The sequence below is a fragment of the Mauremys reevesii genome, linkage group 6 (assembly GCF_016161935.1).
Source record: "Mauremys reevesii isolate NIE-2019 linkage group 6, ASM1616193v1, whole genome shotgun sequence".
NCBI lineage: Eukaryota > Metazoa > Chordata > Testudines > Geoemydidae > Mauremys > Mauremys reevesii.
In genome coordinates, this window is record NC_052628.1 from 100,583,484 (window position 1) to 100,596,342 (window position 12,859).

Here is a 12,859-nt window from a genome sequence, read left to right on the forward strand (position 1 = left end):
GGTCTCTGGCTGTTCAAATTCAGCCTCCAGGCACTGAGGCTCAGTGGTCTAGCCCAAGTGAAGCTTTCACCCTTCCCTTCACAAAAATCATGGAGCGTACAGCACGTGACTATAAGCATAGGACTATTGTCATCGGCCAGGTCCAGCCTCCCATATAGGCAGCGCCAGCAGGCCTTTAAATAGCCAAAAGCACACTCAACAGTCATTCTGCACTTGCTCAGCCTGTCGTTGAACTGTTCCTTGCTGCTGCCAAGGTGCCCCGTGTATGGCTTCAGAAGCATAGAGAAATACCCCTTCCGATTAATGTACTCGTTGGCTAGGTAGTCTGGTGCCAGAATTGGGATATGCATGTCATCTATCGCCCCTCCACAGTTAGGGAAGCCCATTTGTGCAAAGCCGTCCACAATGTCATGCACATTGCCCAGAGTCACGGTCTTTCGGAACAGGATGTGATTAATGGCCCTGCACACTTCCGTCGACATGAGTCCAACAGTTGACTTTCCCCACTCCAAACTGGTTAGCAATTGATCGGTAGTAGTCTGGAGTAGCCAGATTCCACAGTGCAATCACCACTCACTTCTCCAACGACAGGGCAGCTCTCATTCTCATGTCCTTGTGTCACAGGGATGGAGCGAGCTCATCACTCAGTCCCATGAATGTGTCTTTCCTCATCCAAAAATTCTGCAGCCCTTGCTTGTCACCCCAGATGTGCATGACAATGTGATCCCACCACTCAGTGCTTGTTTCCTGAGCCCAAAAGCGGTGTTCCACTGTGGTCAGCATCTCCGTGAATGCCACAAGCAATTTCGTGTTGTAGCTAGTACACGTGGTGAGATCAATGTCAGACTCCTCTTGCCTTTATAGTTTAAGGAATAACTCCACCACCACTCGTGACGTGTTAGTGAGAGCCAGCAGCATATCGCTCAACAGTGCAGGATCTATTCCTGCAGACCAAAGAGGCAGAGCACGCAGTACACAAACCATTGAAAGATGGCGCCAAATGTGGACGGAAGCACAGGGATTGCTGGGATGTGAAGCAATGCATCACAGGGCATTGGGACAGGACCCAGTATGCCTGGCAACCCCCTCCGCCTTCCCACAACTCTTAGTGGCAGAAGAGGAAGAGATGCTCTGTGGGATAGCTGCCCAGAGCGCACTGCTCTGAATACCACTGCAAGTGCCGCAAGTGTGAACACGCAACCGTGGTTTCCCTTCAGCGCTCCCTGAGCAGTGATGTAACTGCTGGTGATGTAACTCTGCCAGTGTAGACATACCCTTAGGCTCTGAGAGAGCTTTTAATTCAAGAGTTTAACTGCAATTATTTCCTCCAAGCCGAATATTTTGCAAAGTCAGAATGGTGATGGCAAGAGTCATTGTTGCCCAGTTACTGATTGAGACTAATATCACTGTGGCAAACATACATGCCCAAGTTCTTTACTTTTGACACTATATTCTCCCAGGGACAACTTTAACCTACTCCATTCCAAAGCTGTGGATAAGGATCCAGTCCCTCCAAATCCCCTTCTCTGCCTCCTAAATCAAGAACAACTGGTAAATAATCCATAGCTGACTGTAACCTCTTTGACACTTGCAAAGACTTGTAATCATGGCCCTTACAACCATTTTTTATTCCTGTTTTTCTCCTCTTGTTATATCTGTCTATGTTGCCATTATCCTTCCAGTTTTCTCATACAATATCTCCAATAATCCATCAGTTCCACTTCATTTCCACTGCAAAACTCATAGATTCAGAGATTCTAAGGCCAGAGGGGACCATTGTGATAATCTAATCTGATCTCATGTATAGCACAGGCCATAGAACGTTCCCAAAATAATTCCTGGAGCAGATCTTTTCGAAAAACATCCAATAATGATTGAAAAATTGTCAGTGATGGAGACCCTCTGTAAACTGTTCCAATGGTTAGTGACTCTCACCATTAAGAATTTACACCTTATTTCCTGTCTAAATTTGTCTGGCTTCAACTTCCAGTCACTGGATCATGTTATACCTTTTTCTGCTAAGTTGAAGTGTCCATCATTAAATATCTGTTCCCCATATAGATACTTATAGACTGTGACCAAGTTAGACCTTAACCTAAATAGATTGAGCTCCTTGAGTCTCTCACTATAAGCATATTTTCTCATCATTTTTGTGGTTCTTCTTTGACCCTCTCCAATTTAACAACATCCTTCTTGTTTTGTGGGCACCAGAACTGGACACAGGATTCCAGCAGTGGTTGCAGCAGAGCCAGATACAGAGGTAAAATAATCTCTCTACTCCTATTTGAAATTCCTATTTTGCATTTCAGGATCATATTAGCTCTTTAGGCTACAGCATTGCACTGGGAGGTCAAGTACAGCTGATTATCCACCACGACCCCCAGAGTCACTGCTTTCCAGGATAGATCCCTCATCTTGTAAGGATGGCCTACATTCTTCGTTCCGGAATGTATACATTTATTTTTAGCTGTATTAAAACACACATTGTTTGTTTGCATCCAATTTACCATGCAATCTGGATCACTCTGAATCAGTGACCTGTCCTCTTCATTATTTACCATTCCCCCAATTTTTGTGTCATCTGCAAACTTTATCAGTGATGATTTCTTCCAAGTCATTGATAAAAATGTTAAATAGCCAAGGGCCAAAAACTGATCCCTGAAGGACTTTACTGGAAACACGCTTGCTTGATGATGATTCCCCATTTACAGTTTGAATTTTGATAGGCTTCAAAATGAAACCCATCAGTTAGCTAGTTTTAAATTTAAAAGTAAATTCATGTTACTTTTACATTGTTCTAGGTTTTTTAATCAAAATGTCCTGTGGTACCAAGTCAAACACCTTACAGAAGTCTAAGTATACTACATCAACACTATTACCATTATCAATCAAACTCGTAATCTCATCAGAAAGAGATATCAGGTTAGTTTGACAGGATCTATTTTCCATCAGTCAAGGTTGATTTACATTAATTACATTACCCTTCTTTAATCCTTTATTAATGTAGTTTATTTATTCTGTACAGGCCACGGTCTTTTCTCATCTAAGCTACTGTAGCATCCCCTTCTCTATCCTCCCTGAATCTCCCACTCACCCCTTTCAGTTTGTCCAAAATACTGCTTCTAAAGTCATATGCTTTTGCCTGGTGCCGCAACAATGAACAGCTCGTTGTCAAATCCCTTCACTGGCTTCCCCTCACCTGCCACATGAAGTTTAAGCTCTTTGTCTTTTCCTTTAAGGCCCTACCCATTTTAGTTCCTGTCTTCTACTCTTCTCTCTTTTCACTTGCCCCTAGTCTCCTTCATTCCTCCCAAGCACTTACTCATCACTCCTTTATCTCTGCTCCCTTTTCCATGCATCCTCCTGCTCTGCTTTGGTTCACCCTCTTCTCCTTCAAGTCTCTCCTTACTTACTTCTTTGAGCAAGCCCATAATTCCTAGTCTTTCCTGCAAACAAGGGCTAACACAACTGATGCACAAAACAAACAAACAAAAAAACTAAAAGAAAAAAAATCAAACCAAGAAAACTGGAACTAACAAGATCTTCTAAACATCACTGGTCCGTCACTGGTTTTTTGTTGTACTCCTCATCTGTTTTGTCTATAATTGCATCTTAGGCTTGGTCTACATTATAAAATTTTGCGGGCACAGCTGTATCAACTAGGAGTGAGCATAAACCCACACCTCCTCGCCACAAAACTATGCCAGAAAAACACCCAGTACAGATTAACTATATTGACAGACAAGTGCTTTTGTTGACATAATTAATACTGTTCACAGGGGTGGAGTAGCTATGTTGGCAGAACTTCTTTGACAGGAATATGTTGCATCTCCACTAGGGGGCTTTGCCAGCATAACTCTACCAGGAAAGGCTCTCTAGTTAGTGTAGACTAGTTCTTAGATTGCAAACTTCTTGAGGCAGTCAGTTTCTTACTACTTGCCTACTATAAAGAACCTAGAATGTCTCTTGTTTTGTGTATGTAATGCTTAAGTATATGTAAATGTAAAACTTGTACATGTTTTTATTCCAGAATCCCAATGCTCTCTTTTGGTGAAAAAAAAATAGAGTCAAGGTGTCTGAACTTTACAACTTGGTGTATCTGTCTTCCATTTATAGAAATCTCCCACAGCCACAACACAAATGTATTGTGGAATTGGTGACTACAGTCTAAAATGGCTAATCTTTAATTACCCAATTCGGTACCTAGTTAGATTTGACACAATGCTTATTGTATTAACTGGTCTCTTCACACAGGGCCCTGTTCGTAGATTCTGTACTCTTCGCTTTGTGGTCAAAGTGACTTCTTTTAAATTGATGCACAAATTCTATATACTCTGCTCTTAACTGTTGTCTTGAAATCCAATTGATATTGCATTTAGCTTTATTTTTGTAACTCAGTTGTTACAAGTTAGATAATTGATATTGGCTCTGTTCCTCCTTCTCCCACAGTACTTTTGTAACATGTTTCTTTTTGATTTCAAGAAAACAAAAAACCTTCAGTGTTATACATTCTCTGTATTTGTTCAAAGTGTGATTGTAGCTTGTCTTTTAGAAATTCATGCAAAATGAGCACCCTTCACTTAGTTTATATAATATTTCATTCCACGTCCTCATGCTCCGAAAAAGGTGGCATTGAGACATATTTGAAATAAAAAAAAATAACTGCAGTACTTTAAGAATATGTTTATAGAAGCTAATCTTTGGCATTTGTTGGAAATGAAATGATATTCTATACTTATGTCCTTTCCATGATCACTTTGCTAACCACTTCCAGCTCCTCATATTGTGTTGCAGTGGCCTAATGATATTTAGTTGTATACTTGCTAAGGAATCATGCAGTGCTTGATTATCTTTTCTCATAGTACTTTGAGCACATACAGCATGCATCTACTCTGTACTCAAAGGGACTTTCTGCCATATTTGTCTCTGACTGTACTGAGTGTACTGACAAACTTTTTCTAGTTTGGTACGGCTATCAGCTTGTCATCATTGATAATATGCTGTTGCACCCACAGTGCTGGGTGACAGAGATCAGCCAGTAAGGTGAGAAATGTAGCAAGTTCTCAGAGATATTCTGTTTTGAAGAACAAAAGTATTTATTTGCACAACAAAAAATAAGCCAAAACAATCAAAACATGTAGTCCAGACTACTCAGCAAACAAAGAACAGTTCATTATTAGGCCACACACATACACTATAACCCCATTTTTCATTAAAAGCTTTCAGAGTCAGATGAAAGCCTAAAAAATAAAGCTGTTTGGATAAAGCAGGGAGCATTATGTGGTGCAGATTTTGGCAAGGAATTTAACCAATTTTTGGTTATAACCAGGATTTTCAGTTAACCAAATATCAAATAAATGGGGTAATTTAGTATGTTGTGGCACTTTGAAGCCACGTTTCACAGCGAGATCTCACACTGCCCTCCTCCTGTGTGTACAGCAAATCAACATTTGATCCTGCAGCAGCAGAAGAAAATTGGAAAACATTCAAAACCAGATATTTTTATTGAATTCACTATTAAAATGATAAAGTATTGACTATTCATTTTAATAATTTAGTGCACTAAAAACCTTGTTTTGAATGCTTCACTATTAATTTTGTGCTGAGGCAGTAATTTAACAGAACTTAATATTAACAATAATATCACTTCAGTGCCGTGGCTGTCAGGTGGACATGCATGTGTGCAGGAGAGGTGGGGAGATAACAGAGAGTTTATTGGCTGGGGAGGCATTAGGACCAGTCCTGGACAGAGCACCATCATCAGCAATGCTCCCTTCTCAATAACACTGAACTGGAAGTGTAGAGGTGCGGACTCACCCCTGCGGTGCCTTCTGCTGGTGACTTCTGGGAATTAGCTCATTCCAGCTCTGGAGCACCCTCTGCAGACCAGTGATCCACCTCTCTTCTGGCCCCCCCATGTCCCTTTAACCAATCTGGGTCTCTCCTCCCTAGGGAACCCCCACCCACTATCCCCCCCACCTCAGTATAAGGCTACTGCCAGTCATCATCTAGTCCCGCACCCTGGGTCAGACTTCAGTATCAGCCTACTCATCACCGGCAAGGTTGGGTTTGGACCTGCTGCCTTTGCCTACCCCTGGGCTGCCCTCTGCAAATCTCAGTACCTATTAGCCCAATGCTAGGCCACAGCCTGGGGCTTTCCAGGCTAGAGTTCCCCAGCTCCTCTGCCTTTCCCCAGCCCTGCACCACTTAGGTACCCTGTCTCTAGGCCCCTGCAACCAGCCCAGACCCATCTCCCTTGAGAGAGAGAGACTGTTTCAGCCCAGCAGTCCCTTTGTAGGGCCAGCTGAGTCCGTTTGGGACATGGCCACAGCTGCGGCTGTTTCCCCACTCAGCCTGGGCTGTTTTCCCAGCCTGCCAGCCCTCGTTCCAATCCTGTCAGGGCTGGAGTGGGTCACCACCCCGCTACAGGAAGTAACTGATCCTTTAGCAGTGGGTGGGCTTCTGCCCGCCCACTTCCCGGAAACCCAATAGGTACAGGAAGTAACTGAATTCCTGAACCTCAATTCCAGGCAGAGCAAGCAGGTTACCCATCAGCACATGCTTCTGCTTTGCACAGCAGTACATAAGGTTTTTCTATCACTAAACAGAGCAGAGAACCCATCTTCTCCTCACAGCAAGTAAATTCCTCAGCCACAAAATGTCCAGAACTCTGCTGCTCCCATAAATAAAAGAAGCATTAAGTGCTTTTTTTCTGCTTTCCTACTCAAGCCTCATGTTCGCTTGGCTCAACCAACCATCTCCTAGCTCTTTTCTCCAGAAAAACTAAGAGTCAATATGAAGGTTAATATATATGATATCTGAGGGCCAAAGGGTAGAAATTATCTTCAACCTGCCCCAGCATTAAATTAAACAAGAGTCAGCTCTATCAGCCCACAGAAGAGAACTAGTCATGAGGTGACTGTTGTCAGACAGATGGGTGTCATGTGGGCCTAAAGCTCTGTTACAGTCAGAGCTAGTATCTCATCCTATACTTAAGGTTGCCCAACATTTCCCCACTCTAACACTTTATTTTCAGTTGCTCATAACTTTACCAGGCTTTAAGTTCTAGTGCAAACTTAATTTGGCAGGAAAGGGGGTCACTCAGGTTTGTCTTTTGCTGCCCTTTTGAAAATTTGCCCCAATGAGGTCAAGTTACAAACCTTTGGGAAAAAATCTCAATTCACACGTGTTCAATAGGTTGCTAGAAAATTGTAACATGGGCAAAACAATGTAGTTTTCTCTGTCTTTATTCTCAGAAACAGCTGAACTGTTTTGGCTGAAATTTTCCAAAAGAAATAGTCAGCCTTAGGCACCCAGCATGGACAATGTCAGCCTAAATGGTTAAAGCTTGGTAATGTTATAAGCAAGTGAAAACAGGGTCTTATAATGAGAAGTGTCAGACAAGCTTAATCATAGATGGTGTTACCTATAACATTGAAAAAATGTTTGTTCTGTACTGCTGTGCCCAACAAATTGTAAGCTCTTTGGCGTAGGGACACTGCATACTCTGAATGCAATACAGCACTAATTTTATTGTCAGTGCTCAACCATAATTAGCAATAATAATCTTTATTACTAATAGGAGGATATACTTTTTAGTTCTGTGTTTAGTACACTGTTTAATCCCATAACTAAATGTATTTTATGGACTAAACCAAAGCCCCTGTGACTAGGTATCATTTTTTTGCCTAGAAGTATCTGTGAGCAGAAGAAAGAGGCTACATTAGGAGAGTCAGCATGGTCTCCTGTGAAAGCCCACTCATAGGAGTTCTATGCTAGCTTTGCTACACTCTTTGCCTTTAGACATATTGGTAACCTGTTGGTGTCTCACTATCCCTAGCTTTAAAATGGGGATAATAATTCTGCCCCTCCCAGAGTTATTGTGAGAATTAATTAACACGTGAAAAGCTTGTTTAGATCCTCAGATGGAAGATGATGCAGCTTTGTAAAGTACTAGTATCATTGGTAGCCTAGCTTTCACCTGTGTTTAATTAATTCAACTGCTCTACAGAGCTGTGTTGATTAGTACTTCTCAGTTTAATAAGAGCTCTCCTTGCAATCTATATTTTTTGTTTCACATAAGTTCCTCAAGGCAGGAACTCTGTTTTCCTACATTTCTGTACTACAGCTAGCACAACACTTCCTTGATCCTGTAAGCAGTCTTTTGTTGCTATGTTTACACTAACAACATTTTGGAGAACAAATTCAAGTAGTTACACTTTGTGATTTTTCAATATATAATAGTACCCTTACCCCAGCAACTTCTTCAGTATTCACAGGGGATTGTGCTGGTGTTCTAGCTCCTTCACAGGTGAAAGCATTTAATAACAATGTGGGTCTGCTGCTTCACCAAGTGGCTGTGGGGTCACTTGGAGAGGTTTTTGCTTTTCTTAGGAAATTTTAGTGCTTGGTGGTGTGGTATGTACTGAGAAGGAAAAGAGGTTGGTAAGCTTTAAGCGTTCTTTGGGAGTGGTTTATTGCTTTTCTAAACAAACACAGTAATGGGAATAATAAATGTGTTACTAATATTTTTAAGGAAACCTAGTAAGAGTCTGTTTTGCTAGGAGATGGAACATGTATATGTGTTATTATCAATAAGGCTTACACTTGTGAGGAAACAAAGAAATTCCTAGTAGCTTCACCCCTAATGCCATAATACATAAATATATAGAAAATCAAGGGACACATTGTTCCTTCTGTGATTCCTTTTCTCAAGGCTTCACCTTCCTATTCCTACTGACTTTCTGTGTGTATGTGGGTGAGGGAGGTGGCTTGTGCTGAGGACTGGAATCTTGGAGCCTGACTTCTTGTTGAAAAAATGAGTTGTTGGGTTAATAATAGTTCTCTCCAAGCTATTCATTTTGTTTTCCCTGGACTGCTGGTTATCACTAAGTAAACTGAGTACCTTTTAGGCCTGGTCTACACTTGAAACTGGTATAATGTTTGTGGTTAGGGATGTGGGGTTCTTTTTGACTGATAGAGTTGCACCAGTAAGAGCCTTAGTGTGGATGTAGTTATATCTGTACAAAATTTCCTTAGACCAGTATATGCGTTCCCTTCCCTTCCCTCTATGGGAATACCACTATAAAGCACCTTTTATCCTGCTATAACTAAGCCTATGCTACAGGGATAGTCTTACTTTAGCTATACCTCTTTAGAAAGTTATATAGCTTTAACTAGTGTTGACAAGATTTCAGAACTGCAACACTTCTGCTTAGAGGTGAGCTGTACAACTAAATCAACCTAACATTAGCTTGTGGTAACTGCTTCTCTTGTGCATGAATGACATCACTGATTCTTCAAAGCATCAACCCCCGAGAGATCATGTACCATTTCCAAAAGGACCTTAAATTGATTAGAGTGACTTTGGTCATTCTACTTTGAAGTTTTATATGTAGTTTCAATTAAAAATACTCTTTAGTCTGTCATCCTGTCAAATGGGAGGTATGTGTGAAGACGTGTGTCTGCATTTGTGTCAGTTTCTGACATTTGTATTTGGAGGTATGTTATTTGTTCAGATAAATGCTTCATCAGATGTGAAGTACAGTAGGGGAGCCTCAGGAAAAGTGGTAAGTTCAAATACAAGTAAAAACATTTTAGCCTGCATCGCTGGATGTGTCTCTTGCTCACCCATCGCATGTGAGATACAAAAGGTTGATATAAAAGATTTAAGATCTATGTTTTATAATGCAATATGCAGCATTACAAATTGAATTACAATGAATTGAAACTGTAGTAATAGCAATTTAGGGTCAGATCCTGTAGTTCTTAAGTCAAAACTCACACTAAAGACAACCAAAGTTTTATTGGAGTTAACACTGCCGGACTTGACCATTTTCAGCTGTACTGCAGGGTATTTTTATTGATACTTCCAAAACTGAAAAGTTATTTAAGTGCAAAAAAGGGATCTATTAATGTGACTTTATAATTTATTAAAGGCAGTAAGCTTCCTTCCATGCCTTAGTTAAAGTCCCCTCAAATGTAAATGAAACAAGGTGGCCTGCACCTTGGAGGAGTAAGGGGCCTGAAGCCAGACAGTCTCTTAAATTATCAGACCTAGCTTGGAAGGGGTAAGGTCATACATGCAAAGGGCTGAGAGAGTGCAGGAGGCAGATGGGCTCCTGGAGCAGTAGGCCTTGATGCAGGGGGATTGATGGGAATGGTGAGTGGTCTCTGTTCAGCACCAAGAGGCAAAGGGGAAAACCTCCCGGGACTGCAGCCCAGGGTGGCTGGAGAAGCTTCAAGTTAGATGTCTTGCCTATGTTTATGTCAGAAATAGAAAGCTTAGCCCAGGAGGAGGCTTGGGCTCAGCAGTGAGTCCTTCCTTAGGAGACCAGGAGATCCACCCTGACTGACAGAAAACTGAGTCAGAAGGTAGCCTGAAGCCAAACTTGGTAGGTAGTGCTGCTACAGTAAATTTCTACATTCAGGTTACACCCTATTACATTTTTAGCACTACCTGCTCAGACATGCTGTGACACCTGCAGTTGCAGGGGACACAAGGCTGGCGGACAGAGTTTTAAAGCAGTTAATATTTGTTGTATAGATGCATTAGACTATAGCTGTATGTGACTGAGAGCCATGTGGAAAACATTGCTGCCATTGACTGACCTGTATTTATTACAGCACGTGGTTCCCTCAACATCCCAGCATTTCATATTGTTTACCTAACAGCACTCTTTTGGAGCAGTGGATTAGCCACAGATAAAAACTAAAGGATTGTTCCTGTTCTGGGGCGGGGACAGCAACCTTGGCCTGGGGGGCTGGCTTCTTATCATCTAGTAACCCAGAGCCCTAACTCTGGGTGGGCCTTCCTCCTGGAACCGTGGCCTGAGGGGAACTTCCATCCCAGAACCCTAACCCTGACCCAGGGTGTGTGTGGGGGGGGGGAGGTTTCTGTTGTGTCCTGGGAACCCTAACCCTATCTTGGGGATGCCTTGTTCTCAGACCCATAAGCCTAAATCACGGAGCCCTCACCCTGGTTCACAGAGTAGTGGGGCTACCTCCTGGGACCCTCACCTGGCCTGTGGTTGGATAGGGAAATGGACCTACTTCCTGGACCCCTAATGCTAGCCTGGATAGGCCTTTCTCTTGGACCCCTCAACTGAGCCGGAGTGGGAGGGGGCCCACATCCCAGACCCTTAGCCCTAGTTCCGGAAGCCTACCTCCCAGAATCCGAAACTTAACCTGGGGAGGTTGGTCTTCTAGAACCCTAACCCTGGCTTGGAGGGGAAAACATTCAAGAACAGTAATCCTATACTTGGTGGGGCTACCTCCCAGAACCCCATTCCTAGTACAGGGGGTCCTTCCTCCTAGAACCATATTCTAATTGCGTGGGGCCTACCTCTTAGAAACCTAACTCTAGCTTGGAAGGCTTACCTCCCAGAACCCTAACCCAAGCTTTTTTTTGGGGGGGTGTGGGGGGGTGCTGCTACTTCCCAGAACCCTAACCCTAGCTCAGGAGGGAGCCTACCTCTTGGAAATGTAATCCTAGTCTGAGAAGGCCTACCTCACAAAACCCTAGCCCTTGCCCATGGGGCCTACCTCCTAGAACTATAATCTGACCTCAGGGGGGCCAAACTTTCAGAACTTTAACCTTCACTCAAGAGGTCCAAACTACTATGGTCCTATCCCACTCTGAGGATCTACCTATTGGAAACCTCACCCTAGCGTGGGAGGACATACCTCCTAGAACCCTAATTCTAGCCTGGGGGAAGCCTACTGCATAGCATCATAATCTCAGTCTTACCTCCTAGAACCCTAATCCTCACCCACGGGATACTGACCTCCCAGAACCCTAACATTAGCCCAGAGGGACCAACTTCTCAGAATCCAAACACTAACCCAGCCTGGGGGAGGCCTACCTACTAGAACCCTAACCCTAGCTCCAGGAAGCCTTCCTTCTACAGCCCTAACTCAATCTCAGGGAGGCTTTTCTCCTAGAACTTTAACCTAGACTGGAGGTAAAACCTTGTAGAACCCTTACCCTAGCTTGGGAGTGTGAGGGGAGGAGCAAGCCTTTACAAACTAGCCCTAGACTGAGGGAGGAGCTACCTTCTAGAATCCTAATCCTAGCCTGGCAGGAGCAACCTCCTACAACCTTAACCAAAGCTTGGAGAACCCAACTCCTAGAACCCTAATGCTATTTAGGAAGGCTTACCTCCCAGAGTCCTAACCCTAGCCTGGGAGGAACTAACTACCAGGCCCTAGCCCTAGCCTGGGGGGGTCTTCCTCCTATAATCCTCACCCTAGTTTGGAGAGACCTAACCCTTAGAACCCAAACCCTAACTTGGAGGGCCCAATCTCCTAGAACCCTAACACTAGCCTGGGGAGGCCAGTCTTCTAGAACCCTAGCTCTAGCCAAGGGCGGGGGTGGGGGTCAACCTCCAAGAACCTTAATCCTAGTCCACAGGGAGCAACCTCTTAGGCCTCCCTGACCTAGATTAGGGTTTTATCACCTAGAATGCTAACCCTATCTCAGGAAGGCCTATCTTATAGAACCCTAACCCCAGCCTGGGGTACCTATCTCCTAGAACCCTACCCTAGCCCTTAGGGACCAACTTTGGGAAGGCCTTCCTTCTACAGCCATAATCCTACCTAGAGGAATCCTTCCTCCTAGAACACTATCCCCAGCCTGGGGTACCTACCGCCTACAACCCTAACCTTTGCCTGGAGGAGGCCTATGTCCCAGAACCTTAACCTAGCTCAGCAGGATCAAACTTCTAGAGCCTTAACCAGGGGGATCAATTACAACCCTAGTTCTACTCTGGGCAGACATAAACCCTAGAACTTTAAACTAGCCTGGGGAGGTGAACCTGTTCAATCCTAATGCTGGAAGTCTACCTTCTGGAACACTAAG

At 43.4% G+C, this 12,859-nt stretch overlaps 1 protein-coding gene across 5 annotated transcripts in view; it reads left to right on the forward strand.

Moving 5' to 3' along the window:
* Positions 1–8,089: 8,089 nt before the first annotated feature.
* The window catches only part of BNC2 (basonuclin 2), a 431,062-nt gene continuing 426,292 nt past the window's right edge, over positions 8,090–12,859 (forward strand). For 3 of the 5 annotated variants that reach the window (XM_039544168.1, XM_039544173.1, XM_039544174.1), the window contains exon 1: positions 8,360–8,441. The gene's annotated coding sequence lies outside the window, so the exon portion shown is untranslated. Of the gene's footprint in view, positions 8,153–8,228; positions 8,312–8,359; positions 8,442–12,859 lie in introns of those variants that run through there. The other 2 variants (XM_039544170.1, XM_039544169.1) reach the window with 2 other exon arrangements.